The sequence below is a fragment of the Archocentrus centrarchus genome, chromosome 7 (genome assembly GCF_007364275.1).
Source record: "Archocentrus centrarchus isolate MPI-CPG fArcCen1 chromosome 7, fArcCen1, whole genome shotgun sequence".
Classification (NCBI taxonomy): domain Eukaryota; kingdom Metazoa; phylum Chordata; class Actinopteri; order Cichliformes; family Cichlidae; genus Archocentrus; species Archocentrus centrarchus.
In genome coordinates, this window is record NC_044352.1 from 7,918,565 (window position 1) to 7,932,310 (window position 13,746).

At 45.1% G+C, this 13,746-nt stretch overlaps 1 protein-coding gene across 7 annotated transcripts in view; it reads right to left on the reverse strand.

Annotated features, from left to right (window-relative positions):
• Window positions 1–13,746, reverse strand: part of LOC115783235 (arf-GAP with coiled-coil, ANK repeat and PH domain-containing protein 3-like) — a 91,011-nt gene that overhangs the window by 26,961 nt on the left and 50,304 nt on the right. The window lies entirely within an intron of this gene.

Sequence of the window (13,746 nt, forward strand, 5' to 3'; positions counted from 1 at the left end):
AACCTACCAAAGGGCGGGGCATACGTTTTCAGTTTTACAACAAAGACATCACCTGTGGCCTGCCATACCACCCCAAAGTAATAAATATATAAACCATAAAATAATAATTAAAAAAGGTAAATTTACAAGAAAAGAAATGGCACATTTAAAGGAAAAAAAAAACTGCTAAATATATGAAACCAATGCTGGCAAGTTTATGAAACAAATCCCAGTAAATTTATGAGATGAAACCTGTAAAGTCACAAGTATGTAATAGAGAAACCCTTAAACCCTTTTTTTTATTGTTAGTATTCAATTAAAAAACAAAACAAAAAAAAAACAGAAGTGCCAGTTTTTCATTATAGATGAACCAATAAATAGCAAAGAACTCCTGACTAAAATTTGAATTCACCCACACCCATTTGCTTTGCTGACACAAAACACAATACATGCATGCAGTACTACGCACAGAAAGCAATGCAGGATCCAAGTGTCCCATACAATCACCATGAACCATAAAAAGGTTCAAAATTTGCTTAAAATAACAGGAGCAAGATCAAATGTCTGCCTGCATCTACCTTTGGACAGATTCAATATGTACGAGATGATGAGGGTTCAAAATGATTGGTTGTGGCTTTGAGAGCCTCATTTCATAAAGTTATTCCAAGTCTTTTGGAGGGAAACAACTTATGCGCCTTTTGTGAAACTACCTGCAAAGTGACCAACAGAGGGCAACAAAGCACAACTTTTTTTCAAAAGATGCTGGTAAATTATGCAAGTCAGCTATTAATGCCTGTTGGAATGAATGAAGGGTGAATGATGCTGTGACTCAAACATGCCTGTTCTAACACAATAACATGCTGCCTTCAGTTTGGTGTTTTACATTCAAGATCCCTCCTCTTCCCTTTCATCTTCAGAGTGTACAGTCTGCGAGAGCGGTTGCTGCTAAATAGGTCACTCGGGCAGAAAGGGAGGGAGGGAGGGAGGAAGTGAGTGAGAGAGAGGAGACGAGGCTTGTGGTACAATGCAACACTGCAGTCTGCATCCAACACAGGGTACAAACCAGTCAAATTGTCAAGGCCCAGGTGTCCTCAGCACAACTGAGCATTTAGACTGCTTAAAAGGTTTCACCCTCATTCTGCTTGAATATTATATATATATATAAATAAAAGATACATGAGTGTATGTGTGGATTACAGGATTTGAGTGATTTGAGTGTATAAAGAGGCGTGGTGGGTGTTTTAACTCAGGGATTATAAGTGCTGATGATGACGAAGACACTTTGCTATTGTTGCTGTGAACGATGTAGTGAGTGTATGACAGGCTATTAGTGCCACTGAAAAAGAAAAAGAAATTGTGTATGAGAGAGAGAGAGAGAGACAGAGGATGAAATTATAAGAAAAATTCTTTAATTTTAATTGGTCAATACACCAAATTGCTTCACTTTTTAAGGTTTCAAGACGGAAAGACATTCACATACTTGAACTGCAGGTTTTTCCCTTAAATTTCCTTTTTTTCATATAAATTTACAAGATTTTCCCTGACAATTTTGTCATTTTTTTTCTTATAAATTTGCCATTTTTTCCTCTGAATAGTTTATTTTTTATTCAAATTTGCAACATTTTTTGATGTAATTTAGCCATTTTAATAATTTTCTTTAAATTGTTCATTTGCCTGTTTTTCCTCTGAAATTTAAAGTTTTTCCTTGTAAATTATTTTCATTGTGTTTTTACCAGATTTCCTCATAAATTTAACTATTTTGCTCATAAATTTGCCCATTTCTTTTCCTTGTGATTTTGTCATATTTCCTAAATTTAACTAGTTTTTCCTTATGAAATTGCCACTTTTTGCAAATTTGCCATTTTTATTCTTGTAAAATTCCCATTTTGCCCTTGTAAATATGCAGTTTTTATCTCTTAAATTTACCACATTTTCCTTGTAAACTTCTTGTAAATGTATCAAAATTTTTCTTGTAAATTTACCCGTTTGTTTCCTGAAAATAACCATCCCACTCTCTCTCTCTCTCACACACACACACACACACACACACACACACTCACACTTACTTAACTATGGCTCAGATGGAAGTGGTCATTTTAAATATCTTCCCGACACCTCAAAGAGAGATGTGTTTGTTTTGATGGTGGGTTAAGGCTGCATTTTATTGCTCTATAAACTAATTGTGTTCAAATACGCGTGAGAATGGAACAACAAACAGCCCACCCATTCGGCCACACGTACGTTATTGTGAATGCTAGTGAGGGTAGGTGAGACAACCTTTCCTGCTTCTTGGAAAGTGAAATGTTTAAAACTGCACCCTGTTTGACAGTAAACAGGTCTGATACCGCATATGTGGTCAGTCTGTTTCCCTGAATGTATTTTAACAAGCGCTCAGAAAAGTGCAAGTGGGAACAAAAACTCAGGCTATCATGAGCTCCCTCAAACACGCCATGACTAAAACACAAAAATCAGCAGAGGAGTGTTGTGCAGCAGTCGTAAACCTGCCAGGCTCGGATTAGTTTGAACGTCAAGCAGACCGAACTGAGCTGGATTGCGTTTTAAAGTAAACCACAGTCTTTAAAAGATGTTGGCTCACCCAGCACACCCTGATGGTTGTGTGCAGCAGGAGAGCTGCTGCAAAACTTCCTGGCTTTTGGGGGGGAAGTGCAGCCTGTTGCATTCCTGAGCTGTTTTTGTGGCAAGCTGACACCCTTCTTTCACTGGACCAACATGCATCAGGTTGTCACTGCACAATGCAAACCTGGCAGTTTAAAATGTGAAAGGCAGCAGGGGATACTGTATTGTAATTTGCCACACTAATAACACGGGGGGCTCTGGGGACTGGTTATGAGTTGTGAAAAATGATGGCAAATGTTAAGAGTGGTCTTCAGAGGTTGATTCCTACCTGTCATCTTATAAAATCAATAAAGTTTGCAGCATATTACAAAAACTGCTCAGTTTTCCATCGGCTTAAACTTCAGTTTGAACCTAACTTGAACCTGATGTTACCATGTGGACAAAAATATAGAGATAGAGATTTTTATTTATTTTGGTGTGTTCCCATTTTTATTCTTACATAGTACTCAAAGTATACGACAAAGTACACTTTTGTTTTGATTGTCTCACACTGTTCCACTGACAGACTGTTGGTGGCCTTAAAATGTTGTAAACTCTAATAGAAATGGAGGGGGGGCAAAAAGAATTACTGGTACATAGGCAAAGAAAATTAAAAAAAAATACTTTTTTTACAATTAAAACAAAGTTATTTCTAATGTAGGTATACAGATACTTAAACGTAACTCTCAAACATTAGCCTGCCATACATTAGCACGTTGTTAATATGGTAACTTTAAGCATACCGTCATCATACATGCTACATACATGCTCATAAATTTTATATTCACACAGCAGAATAATGAATTCTCTTTTGAACAATCTCAGACGTATTCTTTTATTTTTTCTTCCACTTCTTTTTTTAATCTTATTTTTATCACTCTTGTACCTCACGTAATAAAGCCTTCAGCACATGTATCTTAAGTCACTCATTGGCTTCCCATCTGACAGACTAGTCATGTTAATTATGACAAAGGTGTCACTTTGTTTGGACTTGAAAACGTCTCGGCAGTTAACTGCTAACAGACATTTTACTCTCATGTTTGACAGATGAGCACAAATAATAGAGCTAATGTCAAACACGTGAGTAAGTCCAAAAATATCTGGCACACCTTCAGCGTGCTGAAATCAGAGCTAAGGAATGAAATGGCTGAAGACACCATTACAAAAGACTACTGTACTATCACTTTTTTTTTAATCCCCCTCTCATTCCGCCAGCATGTTGAGACAGAATAATGTGATTAAGTCAGTCAAGCGATTATCTTAAGCCCACTCCATGCACAAGAACACCTCTGTCAAATCTGAGTGGGTAAAAATACACTATTTTTAACTTTATACAGGAAACCATTCATGCTCTTTCCAAAAAGTGCTACTTTGTGCTAGGGTTTAATCCCGGGATCCGGGATTCCCGGGAAATGCGATCAGAACAATTTCCCGTTTCCCGGGAAACGTTAGACGGGAAACCGGGAAAAAAGTCGCGCGCGTCGATTTGACTTTCAGAAAGAAAAGAAAGCTTCAGAATGTTAAATTTAAAGGAAATATTGAGAGAAGGGTTCGTTTAATGCGAAAAGCATTACTCTTCATTTCAGGCACGTTCAGCCTCCGTTTAAGGCTTCAGCCTTCATCTCAAGCGTTTTAATAGAGGTATTACACAGTTGTACTTTTTTCCTCTTTAATTTGTTGAAATCGTAGGCAATGTGTTTACCCTAAGGTATTTTGTATTATATAATTTCATATTATTATATATTGTTATATTGCATTATATAGCCTATAAAATATGCCTGCCCTGAACAATAAAGAAATATCTGTTTAACTTCGAGTGTTTCTTTTCCTCGTTTGCAGCCGCTTACTAACAATCATGAATTAGGATACGGGCCTAATGGGTGAAGAAATGATCATGAAATAGATTGCTTTAACATATTTCGCTTTTAAAATGGAGTTGAGTAAAATGTATATTTTTTAGGCTATAAGGATCGGCCAGTTTTTCAATAGACGATTCACAGCGAACCTACTTTAACCCTCAGACACGGTGTTATAAATTTGCTGTTGCCAGAATGGCAATGACCAAGTCGTAGTGCATTACTCGAGGCCCTGTGTTATGCCATATTATAGTGTAGTACGGTAGTTAACTTTTCAATGACTATTACAGCGTTCCACTGGTGGAGATATAGTGCAACAGATGTCGCCACGACAGCGTGGCTGATCCTTTATCAATGCTGTGGAGATGAACCGTATTGTTTTGTACCAGCAGTTGTAAAATATCTTGGTATAATTCCATGTACAATGGAGGAATATTCGAATTATATTTGTTAAGGGAGTGTTGAGGAACGATACAACACCGCATAGCTCGAGCACTCGAATGCCGAGATGTAGGTTTTATTGCGTTAATCAAGCCGACGTTACCCCCTACTGGGCATAACAGGACATAGCTGGAAAGCTACCTCTACAATATCAGAATAGGTTAAGGCCGACACAGGCTACAGAAGGCCTAATTAAAATAAAAAAATAAATAAACTTTTTCCCGGGATTCCCGGGAAATGGCTCGTCATTTCCCGGGATTTGATTCATGTCATTTTCGGGAAAAATATTAAACCCTACTTTGTGCCTCTGAAGCTTCCTAAAATAAAACCTCTTGTTTACCAACTTCTGCCATCATCACTGATATTTTTACATTATATTTATCCTTGCTCTGTTATTTATTATTTCACTAATAAATACCACCAATCCAGTAAATTTATATTTTTGGGTGCATTTATTTGTTATATTTTGTTTTTAAAAAGTTAGGAAAGCAATAGAGAGATTGTGTGAGATGAGGCAGATGATCTGCCATGGCAAACCCTACAGGGACCAGTCTAAAGAAGGAGGAAAACAATGTCTTCATGTTTCCGTACACAAAGAAGGATTCCCAGTTTCTTCTTCACGGCAACAGTGCCACGCAAACTGGGAACAGAAACAATTTGAAACATGTTGGTTGGAGCAGTCAGGCACAACTTTTACTTTGAAGGCAAGTATTATCCATATCTGGCTTGTGTCGCACTCTTTCACACTTCACTACAGCTCAGAGAGTAAGTGGCGAAGGTCTGCGGAGAAATCGGTATCTTTCGTGCACAAAAATGACTGGGCTGTAGGAGTCGGTGGAAGGAGACACGAGCAGGTATGTAGTCTCAGCTTTATTCGGTAAACTCACAACAAACTAGAACTCCAAATATAACTCCTGCAAAAGGAGGAGTCAAGCCCTTTTATCCCAGGCCTCTCTCTCCCGCCTTTTCCAGATCTATTCCGGTCTCTCTCTTCGCAATAAGAGCTTGGGGCATTCTGGTGTGAAATGTGCATATATGTGGCCACCACACAGGCCCCCCCTGAACACACAGAATGGCAAACAATACCATAATAAAAACAGCAACCATTTTCAACTCAACATAGCAAAAATAAAATACCACATCAAGAGTATCTCCTAGGGGGTTTAACAAGGCGGCCGCTACGGCTGTGCTCGGCGACCACAGGTGGTGAAAACGAGGGAGGGGCACAGCCCCGACTACGGCGAGACTGCCCCCTCGCAGGGGAAAAAACAGCAGCTGGGGGCAGGTCCTCCGAGTGAGGCATAGAAACGGGAGGACGACCGCGGCGCGGAGGTTGGGCCAACTCAATAGGACCATCCGGAAACATGTGAGCAGGCTTAAGGCGATCCACCGAAACCCGCTCCTGACGACCTCCCAGCTCAACCAAAAAATCCTTAGGTCCCACCTCTAGCACACGGAATGGACCATCATAAGGAGGTCGAAGTGGAGAACGGTGCGCGTCATGGCGGATAAAAATGTACTTGGCAGACATCAGGTCCTTTGGCACATATGACTGTGGAAGGCAGTGATGCGCCGCTACTGGGGCCAAAAACCTATCATTCCCCGGGAAAACCGGCCCGCTCCTTTTGTCGGCCCCCGAAGCAGATGCACCAGGAAGGAATTCCCCTGGAACCCTCAAAGGCTGGCCCAGGACCAGCTCGGCTGAAGAAGACTGCAGGTCCTCCTTAGGTGTCGCACGCAGGCCCAGCAGGACCCAAGGAAGGCGGTCAACCCAGCTGCTGTCCACCAGCGCAGCCCGTAAGGCAGCCTTCATGGTACGGTGGAACCTCTCGCAAAGGCCATTGGCCTGCGGGTGGTACGCGGTAGTGCGATGGAGTCTGACGCCAAGGTTCTCCGCCACAGCAGTCCACAGCTCAGACGTGAACTGAGGACCCCTGTCAGATGTCAAGTCAAGCGGTACGCCAAACCGAGATACCCAGGAGGAGACGAACGCACGAGCAACATCTGCTGAGGTGGTTGACGCCAAAGGAACTGCTTCAGGCCACCGAGTCGTCCTGTCCACCATTGTCAGGAGATGGGTGAAACCCCGGGAAGGGGGAAATGGACCTACCAGGTCTACATGGACATGTTCGAACCTTCTCTGGGGTATGGGAAAGTGCTCCAGAGGGGATTTGGTGTGTCGTTGCACTTTGGCGCGCTGACAAGCAACACATGAGGAAGCCCACGCCCTGACCTCTTTCCGGAGGCCGGGCCACACAAACTTGGCCCCTACCAACTTAACTGAGGCTTTAACTCCTGGGTGCGAAAGAGAATGAACTGCCTCAAAAACCCGCCGACGCCAGCAAGCAGGAACCAAGGGGCGAGGCCTGCCCAATGAGACGTCGCAAAGTAGGGTTACGCCACTATCCTGAAATGAGACATCTTCCAAACGCAAACTGGACTCGGCCACCTTAAAAGCCTGAATCTCCGTATCCGTAAGTTGGTCGGCAGCCATGGCAGAGTAGTCCACTCCCAAATGCACAGAACTAACCTGCGCCCTGGACAGACAGTCAGCCACCTGATTACACTTGCCGGCGACGTGCTGAATGTCAGTGGTAAACTCTGAAATAGCAGAAAGCTGCCGTTGCTGCCGTGCAGTCCATGGTTCTGAAACCTTTGCCATGGCAAATGTGAGAGGTTTGTGGTCTACAAAAGCGGTAAAGTCACGGCCCTCAAGCAGGAACCGGAAATGACGCGTCGCGAGAAAAAGGGCAAGGAGCTCCCTGTCAAACGTACTGTACTTTCTCTCCGCATCCCGAAGCTTCCTGCTAAAAAAGGCGAGGGGCTGCCAAGCACCACCCACCCATTGTTCGCACACGGCCCCGACTGCAAAATCGGAGGCATCGGTAGTAAGGGCAACAGGCGCCTCGGGAGATGGGTGGGCCAGCAGAGCACCGTTGGCAAGAGCAGCTTTGGCACTGTCAAATGCCTGCACCCGCTCAGGTGTCCACTCTATCTCTTGGTTGCCTTTCTTGCCCTTAAGTGCATTGTACAGAGGGTGCATGAGGTGAGCAGCCCGGGGGATGAAACGGTTATAAAAGTTCACCATCCCCAAAAACTCCTGCAGGGGCTTCACTGAGGAAGGGCGCGGAAAAGCAGAAACCGCCTCCACCTTAGCGGGCAGGGGAAACGCCCCTTGGGGCGAAACGAGGTGTCCCAAAAACTCTATGGCCGGCAGACCGAACTGGCATTTAGCTGGATTCACAATCAAACCGTGCTCACTGAGACGCTCAAACAACTGGCGGAGGTGCACTGAATGCTCCGCGGCGGAAGGGCTGGCAACCAGTATGTCATCCAGATAGACGAACAAAAATGGCATACCACGCAAAACGGAGTCCATGAGGCACTGAAACGTCTGTGCCGCGCCCTTCAGACCGAAGGGCATTCGCAAAAACTCGAAAAGGCCAAAAGGAGTGATAACCGCGGTCTTGGGCACATCACGCGGATGGACAGGAACCTGATGGTATCCCCTCACCAAATCCACCTTTGAAAAAAATAGTTGCCCCCGCAAGATGAACCGAAAAATCTTGAATGTGGGGAACCGGGTACCTGTCATTAGTCGTTGCATTATTAAGGCGCCTAAAATCCCCACAAGGATGGGGGTGCCTCGGGGTTCCTGGGTGGGGCTGGGTGTTCTGGCGTGGGTGCTGGCCTGCCCCCCTTGGGGGTGCGGTGCGGGGCTGCGTTGGCTTCTTCGGCGTGGGGGGGGGCTCTGTGGAGGGTCGGGCGGTCCTTGGGTGCCGTGGGCCCGGGAGCCCTGCCGCCGGCCAGTGCAGGGGGCTGGCCGCTGGGGGGGGGCTGGCTTCTCATCGCCTTGGGTTCCCTGGAGCCCTCGCTCCTCGACTGGGGGGGCTCCGTCTGAGACCACCCTCTCCCGTCTGCTGGGGTAGGTGTGCGGTTGTCTTTGGACTGAGTGGCCGGGGGTCTTCCTGGCCCTTGGTGGGCTGCTGGTGGCCTGGGGTTCCGGGGGCTTTCCGTACCTGCCTCTGGCTTCTGATGGGTGGAGCTGCAGCGTTTTGCCCTCATTGGTAAGTACGTTCCATGACACAGACACAAACATGACACAGACACAAACGCCCACTCAATCACAACTCAACAAAATTGTTGGTGTGCGTAACATGCTTTGTTAGTTTTGTTTTTCACACACAAATTTATTTTTGCAAGTATTGATAGTATTTTTTTATATGTTAAAGTGATGAAGTATCTGATTAATAGACTTGTGCTCTTTCCCCTTTTTTTTTTTGCTCCCTTTCTCTCTCCCTTTTTCTTCTCTTTATTTTCCTCTTCTTCAGCCTGTCAGCTCTGGCTGTTACATAGTATGTGGAAAAATAACTCAGATAAATAAAATAAAGGGTTAAAACATCAACAAGAAGAGCCTATTGAGAACCTATAGAGCTCATCTTGAAATAGCAAATATGTTTGGCACAACAACGCATTCAGATCACAGTTCTGCTTGCAAGATCTACCAGACATGACAGGCTTTAAAAAAAAATAAATAAAATAAAAAAATAAAATCCCCACAAGGGCGCCACCCACCGTCAGCTTTAGGGACCATGTGCAACGGGGACGCCCACGGGCTGTTTGAGCGGCGCACAATACCAAGGCGCTCCATGTTTGCAAACTCCTCCCTGGCTATCGCTAACTTCGCGGCATCGAGACGGCGTGCACGCGCAAAAACCGGCGGACCCACAGTGGTAATGTAATGCTCCACACCATGTTTAGCTACGGCTGCAGAGAAGGTGGGAACCGTGAGGGTGGGAAACTCGGCAAGCAAACGCTGGTACTCATCACCTGTGGCAAGCATGTTAGCGAGGGGCAGGGGGCCAGGACTACCAAGTGTACAGGGGTAGGTATCAAAAGACACAGCATCTATCAAGCACCTATTAGCTACATCGACCAACAACCTGAAAGCACACAAGAAATCAGCGCCGAGTATAGGTACTGACACAGACGCTATCACAAAGTCCCAGTTAAACTGACGTCCCTTGAAACACACAGTCACCAACCTCATTCCATATGTGCGAATGGGGGTACCGTTCGCCGCGTCCAGCAGGGGTCCGTGACATTGTCCCAAGGCGTCCGCAGCTGAAGCCGGCATGATGCTACGCTGAGCACCCGAGTCCACAAGCAGACGGCGTCCCGAAGCAGTGTCCTCAATGAAGAGCAGCTTGTCCGAGCTGCCAGCGCACACAGCTGCTAGTGAGCACTGGCCCTCTCGTTTCCCTGGTGCTGGAAGGTACACGGCGGAATGCAGCGCTTCGCCTTCACTCCGAACCGGCGATGATAGAAGCAGAGCACGCTCTCCTTCCTCCGGCGCTCTGCGACGGCGGCCACAGCACCAGCTTCTCTAGTCTCCGTCCCTTGTAGAGCCGCACTCGGTAAAAGTGCATGCACACCGGAATGCCTGGATGCCAGCAAAATCTTGTCTGCCTCTTCAGCTAGCCCGCGGTAATCCTTGGCCCGTATCAGAGCGGAGCTGGCTAGCGCGGTGCGCACGGGAGGGGGGAGCTGGCGCAGGAACAGATGCGTAAAGAGAAACGAAGCGTCGCCCGGGCTGAGCAGAGCCAGCATGTGCTCCATCAGCTCGGAGGGTTTACCATCTCCCAAGCCATTCAGGGACAACAGGCGATCAGCCCGCTCTTCGTCTGAAAGCTGATAAATCCGCAGCAGGTTCTCCTTCAGCGCTCCATACTTGTTAGCAGGCGGCGGGTCCCGGAGCAGTCCCATCAGCCGGCGGGTAGAAGCAGAGTCCAGCGCCGCGACGACATGGTAATACTTGGTGTCGTCTGAGGTGATCCCGCGGAGGTGAAACTGGGCCTCCACATGCTGGAACCAAGGCTCTGGATCGTGCTGCCAGAACTCCGGGAGCTTGACTGTGGCCGCAAAAATAGCGGGAGAAACGGTGGCGGCTGGTGAGGAAACGGCGGCGGCTGGTGAGGAAACAGCGGCCGCGGCCGTTGAGCTGTCGTCAGCAGACATGTTCTTTAGTCGGGGTCACCAATGTAGGAGTCGGTGGAAGGAGACACGAGCAGGTATGTAGTCTCAGCTTTATTCGGTAAACTCACAACAAACTAGAACTCCAAATATAACTCCTGCAAAAGGAGGAGTCAAGCCCTTTTATCCCAGGCCTCTCTCTCCCGCCTTTTCCAGATCTATTCCGGTCTCTCTCTTCGCAATAAGAGCTTGGGGCATTCTGGTGTGAAATGTGCATATATGTGGCCACCACAGGGCGACCATGACAATCTGCTAGCAATCAAAGCAATCACAAGGTTTTTGGTGGAGCACCCTCTTTGGGACTGAGTTCACCTAGTGACAGCCAGCATCCTCCAGCAACCACTCACTAGCTGATCGAGGAATATAACTTTTCTCCAATAAACAGGTACCTTGTTAATTAGTGATCTTTAAAGATGCTGGTGATCGTATTTTCTTAGGATAAATGTTTTTATGTTTGTCTGATTCCTGTAGCTTTATATCAACTTTAAAAGCATGAGATGGATCACTGAAAAAACAGAAATTAGCATTTTCTCAAAAGAAGAGTATATTCATTCAAGAAGACTGTTGCCGCATAGCATGACTAATAAATATAAAGCTTAAGAGATGCAAAAACAATATAGAGCTAATGTCCCAGCCTCAGCTGCCCATTGGACCTAATCTGGTCTGCAATGGCTGAAAAGGAAATTAAAATTACTCACAAAAAATAAATAAGTGGCAGGAATCACTAAGGAATTTTAAAACAAATAACTGCAATGAGCCTGCACTGCTAATTATCTTGATTTCAATCTAATGGTGCACCTAGGACAACTGGATAATGATAAAGGCCAGTTCAAATGATGTTATATACTTCCATGATTTGCAGTTCTGCTTTTCCACACCTGATTTCACCACCTTTAAAATCCCTGGCTGCATCTATCGAGGCAAAAAGAAAAACCGCCAGCGCCACTGTCTCTAGAACAGGGGTGTCCAAACATGCGGCCCGCGGGCCGCTTCGGGCCCTTTAAGTTACTTTTTTGACATTTCGCCTTCCCCTCCAATTAAGTGGGTTAAGCGAAATGTCAAAAAAGTAACTTAAAGGGCCAAATTGTATGTTATTTTTGACATCAATTCGCGGACCGGAAGTGGGCAGGGCTGGAAGCGGCCCGCAGGCCGCAAGTATGGACACCCCTGCTCTAGAACATCTACAGCAGTCCCCTCAGTATCCTTCATCCGTAAAGGGGAACAAGGACAGGAGAGAATTCCAACACAGACCAGGAATGGACAGCTGGAAGACGCATCGGACTGGGAAATGTTGGCTGTTGTAGGCCAACAGCTTGCAATTCCACCGCAAATAGTTACCTATGTAATGAAACCCTAAACATATTTTCTACTGACTGCAAATGCCATCAGTTCTTACATTATGACCCTTTACTGTTTCCAGTGCATTAAGATTTACTCACATCATATTCTCTCTTTGTGTCTGCATGTCGGCCCTCCCACCTCATGTCTAATGTATGTTCAGAGAGTCAAACATATGTCAATAATTTATCGAGTATTCAAATAGGGTTTTCTGGCCCAATTCTGTTGATGCCGCTGCCCATGAGAAAGAAAAATGTGTTGTGAAATCTCTGAAAAGAAAGAGACTCTCAGGATCAGAGCTATACTTGGCCTGCTGGTGACATTCATACAAACAGAGCCTGTTTGTTCTGTTGTGTGGTACTGGACTGGCAAGAGAGCCAAGCTATCAGGAAATTGAGGGAAGCAAGGGCCAAGACTCTTTTAAACTTGTCCCGTGTATGCGCTCAGACGCCGTTTTGTGTTTCCTTTCTGGGTTTTAAAGGCATCCGAGCATGGCTGCGACAAGGGTGGCTGGCACTCAGCAGCCACATTTGTACGATGCCAGATATAACTGTCATCATTTCTTATTCATTGATGCTCTGCTGGAGTCCCTCAGCTACAGGAGTGTCACACAGAAAAACGTGTAAAAAAAAAAAGTTCCTATACATCATTCTCATATCTCAGGGGGTTCCCTCCTGAGATGTGCCATAACTATTAGCTGGGCTGCTCACGATTATTTAACACAATTACTCACAGGCTAAAAGTAGCAACAGCAACAACAAAAACTAACTTAATTTTTATTTAAGGGAATTTCCATGAACTTTACTTGTACTTTAAATGAGCAAATGAAATAAATGCATGAGAAGTTAATTAAATCTGGCACAGTCTGGCGGGGAGCAAATTTGGACTTTTATGTGGAGGTAAAAGAACAGGATGTGCTCAAAGGCAAAATGGCAGATTTATTTAAAAACAGACTGCAGCACAATAATCTTTTTATCTGTGCGCCCTCAGAGCCTCGTCAGTGTTAATTCATCAATACTCCTCAAACTACAAATGGAAACCAGAGAACTTTCTTTACCTAAAGTGTCGCCGCTTGCTTACATATTCTGCAAACTCATATGCAGGTATCTCTTTATAGATATTACACAAAAGCGAAACCTATTTTGTTTTTTAACATATATTAATTTAGAGATGAGGTCTTTTCTTTTCAGTGGCTGAAGATGTTCATCTTCATCCTGCTCCTATCTCCTTATTTGTACTTTGTTTATTTCCCAGTAAGTGTGCTTGAGCTTACACTCCTGTGTTTGTGTTTGGTAAGGAGGTCAGGTCAGGTCAGGAGGTTAATGCCTGATGAGAAGATGAAGGTTGTTGAAGGTTAACTGTGCTTAAAGTGGACCTGTTATGTTCATTTGCACCTAAATAGTTTTTTTATAGGAGAGCAGCTTTGCACTGTCCCTCCCGGTGCATAGCTAAGTGACATTTCTGACCTCTTTTAAATACAAAC